This window comes from Penaeus vannamei, chromosome 19 (assembly GCF_042767895.1).
Source record: "Penaeus vannamei isolate JL-2024 chromosome 19, ASM4276789v1, whole genome shotgun sequence".
Taxonomy (NCBI): domain Eukaryota; kingdom Metazoa; phylum Arthropoda; class Malacostraca; order Decapoda; family Penaeidae; genus Penaeus; species Penaeus vannamei.
This window is the reverse complement of record NC_091567.1, coordinates 39422836-39426728: the sequence shown is the minus strand read 5'-3', so window position 1 is coordinate 39426728 and position 3893 is coordinate 39422836.

Genomic DNA, 3893 nt, shown 5'->3' with positions numbered 1-3893 from the left:
CATTATATTTACCATTATCATTATCAATAACATTATCTGTCTGTATTGTTGTTGTTATTATCGAGTGGTATCACTTTTAATATAACGACAATGATAATGATAATAAAAATGACAATAGTAATAAAGATAATTATCAATAACAGCATATCAATAATGATAATAATGTTAATGTTAACAATAACAATAACAATAGAGTATGAGGTGTTGTATTCCTCACATTCCTTCAAAATCACAAGACTCTTACTTCACTTCGAGCAAGAGAAGGAAAGTTCTCGTCCCTGGAATATATAGGTGTCGTCCTTTGTCGATCCTGGGATTCAAGCTCGCACCGTGGGAATTTTTCCAGGACCGTGGGAATTTTTCCAGGACCGTGGGAATTTTTCCGGGATCGTGGGAACTTTGGTGAGTTATGGGATTTTTTTTTCTGATTTTTGTTTTTCCCCTTTTTTCTTTTTTTCTTTTTCTTGGTAAGTAATAATGCCGTCACCTCTCTCTCTCTCTCTTTATCTGTCTATCTCTGCGTCCCTGTCTCTGTTTCTCTTTCTGTTGCTGTCTATCTGTCTGTCTGTCTCTCTCTCTCTCTCTCTCTCTCTCTCTCTCTCTCTCTCTCTCTCTCTCTCTCTCTCTCTCTCTCTCTCTTTCTCTCTCTCTCTCTCTCTCTCTCTCTCTCCCTGCCTCCCTCCCTCCCTCCCTCTCCCTCCTCCTCCCTCTCCTCTCCCTCCCTCCCTCCCTCCCTCTCCTCCCTCTCCTCCTCTCTTCCCTCCCTCTCTCCTTCCTCTCCCTCTCCCTTCCCTCCCTCCCTCCTCCACCTCTCCCTCCTCTCCCTCTCCTCCCTCCCTCCCTCCCTCCCCTCCCTCCCTCCCCCCCCCCCCTCCCCCGAAGAGAATTCCCCGCAACGAAGAAAGAAAGAGAACGAGACCGAGAGTGAACTATTCCATTATGCCAGACACGTGATCATCACTTTCATGTGACATGTTCATCTGCCTCTGAATTCCGATCTGGGTGTAATTCCGAAATTGTATTTGGAATTATATATGGCGCAGAGAGAACGAGACCGAGAGTGGACTTTTCCATTATGCCGAACATGATCATCACTTTCATGTGACATGTTCATCCGTCTCTGAATTCCGATCTGGGTGTAATTTCGAAACTGTATTTGGAATTATATATGGCTCCTCCTCCCTCCTCCCTCCTCCCTCCCTCCTCCCTCCCTCCCTCCTCCCTCCCTCCCTCCCTCTCCCTCCCTCCCTCCCTCTCCCTCCCTCCCTCTCCCTTCCTCCCTCCCTCTCCCTCTCCTCTCCCTCCCTCCTCCCTCTCCCTCCTCCCTCTCCCTCCCTCCCTCCTCTCCCTCCCTCCCTCTCCTCTCCTCCCTCTCCCTCCCTCCCTCTCCTCCCTCCCTCCCTCTCCCTCTCCCTCCCTCCCTCTCCTCCCTCTCCCTCCTCCCTCCCTCCCCCCCCAGCCCCCGAAGAGAATCCCCCGCAACGAGAGAAAGAGAGAGAGAAGAGAGAGGGTAAGGAGAAGGGCAGAGAGGAGAAACTTTCCATTATGCCAGACACTAGTCATCGCACATGTGACATGTTCATCCGCCTCTGAATTCCGATCTGGGTGTAATTTCGAAACTGTATTTGGAATTATATATGGCTCCCTCCCTCCCTCCCTCTCCCTCCCTCCCTCTCCCTCCCTCCCTCCCTCTCCCTCCCTCCCTCTCCCTCCCTCCCTCCCTCTCCCTCCCTCCCTCCTCCCTCCCTCTCCCTCCCTCCTCTGCCTCCCTCCCTCCCCCCAACGAAGAATCCCCATGTGAAAAGGAAGAGAACGAGAGAGAGAGAAGAGAGAACTTTCCATTATGCCAGACACGTGATCATCACTTTCATGTGACATGTTCATCCGCCTCCCCTGAATTCGAAGGAAAGAAATTTCGAAACTGAATTGGAAGGAGAACCTGGCTCACCCCTCCACTCCTCCCTCCCTCCCACTCTGCCTCCTCTCCCTCTCCCTCCCTCCCTCCCTCCCTCCCTCCTCCCTCTCCCTCCCTCCCTCTCCCTCCCCCTCCCTCCCTCTCTCCCTCCCCTCCCTCACCCTCCCTCTCCCTCTCCCTCCCTCCCTCTCCCTCCCTCCCTCCCTCTCCCTCTCCCTCCCTCCCTCTCCCTCCCTCTCCTCCCTCCCTCCCTCCCTACAACCCCGAGAGAGAGGAGAGAGAGAGAGAGAGAAGAAGAAGGAGAGCGAAGGAAAGAATCCCCCAGAGCGAAGGAAGGGAGAGAGAGGAAGAGGAGGAGAGAACTATTCCATTATACCAGACACGTAATCATCACTTTCATGTGACATGTTCATCCGCCTCTAGAATTCCGATCTGGGCGGCAATTTCGAGCTGTATTTTGGAATTATATACAAAACCCTCCCTCCCTCCCTCCCTCCCTCTCCCTCCCTCCCTCTCCCTCCCTCCCTCCCTCCTCCCTCCTCCCTCCCTCCCTCCCTCCCTACCTCCCTCTCCTCCCTCTCCTCCCTCCCCTCCCTCTCCCTCCCTCCCTCTCCCTCCCTCCCTCCCTCCCTCTCCCTACCCTCTTCCTCCCTCCCTCTCCATCCCTCCCCCCCTCTCCCTCCCTCCCTCTCCCTCCCTCTCCCTCCCCCTCTCTCCCTCCTCCCTCCCTCCCTCCCTCCTCCCTCCCTCCCCCTCCCTCCCTCTCCCTCCCTCCCCTCCCTCCCTCTCCCTCCCTCCCTCCCTCTCTCCCTCCCTCCCTCCTCTCTCCTCCCTCTCTCTCCCTCCTCCCTCCCTCTCCTCCTCCCTCCCCTCCCTCTCCTCCCTCCCTCCCTCCCTCCCTCTCCCTCCCTCTCCCTCCCTCCCTCCCTCTCCCTCCCTCCCTCCCTCCCTCTCCCTCCCTCCTTCCCTCCCCTCTCCCTCTCTCCCTCCCTCCCTCTCTCCCTCCCTCTCCTCCCTCCCTCTCCCTCCCTCTCTCCCCTCTCTCCCTCCCTCCCTCCCTCCCTCCCTCCCTCCCTCTCCTCCTCCCTCCCTCTCCTCCCTCCCTCCCTCCCTCCCTCTCCCTCCCACTCCCTCTCCCTCCTCTCTCCCTCCTCTCCCCCTCCCTCCTCTCCCTCCCTCTCCCTCCCTCCCTCCCTCTCCCTCCCTCCCTCTCCCTCCCTCCCCCTCCCCAGAAGAGAGAGGGAGAGAAAGAGAGAACGAGACCGAGCAGACTTTTCCATTATGCCAGACACGTAATCATCACTTTCATGTGACATGTTCATCCTCTGGGTTGCCGATCTGGGCATGTTTCAAACTGTATTTGGAATTATATATGGCTCCCTCCCTCCCTCCCTCCCTCCACTCCCTCCCTCTCCCTCCCTCCCTCCTCCCTCTCCCTCCCTCCCCTCCTCTCCTCCTCCCTCCCTCCCTCCCTCCCTCTCCTCCCTCCCTCCCTCCTCTCCCTCCCTCACCCTCCCTCTCCCTCCCTCCCTCCCTCCCTCCTCCTCCTCCCTCCCTCTCCCTCCTCTCTCCCTCCCTCTCCCTCCCTCCCTCTCCCTCCCTCTCCCTCCCTCCCTCCCTCCCCCTCCCCCTCCCCCAGAGAATCCCCCGCAACGAAGAAAGAAAGAGAACGAGACCGAGAGTGAACTTTTCCATTATGCCAGACACGTGATCATCACTTTCATGTGACATGTTCATCCGCCTCTGAATTCCGATCTGGGTGTAATTTCGAAACTGTATTTGGAATTATATATGGCTCCCTCCCTCCCTCCCTCTCCCTCCCTCCCTCTCCCTCCCTCCCTCCCTCCCTCTCCCTCCCTCCCCCTCCCTCCCTCCTCCCTCCCTCCCTCCCTCTCCCTCCCTCCCTCTCCCCTCCCTCTCCCTCCTCCCTCCCCCTTTCTCCCTCCCTCCCTTCCTCCCTCCCTCTCCCTCCCGCTCC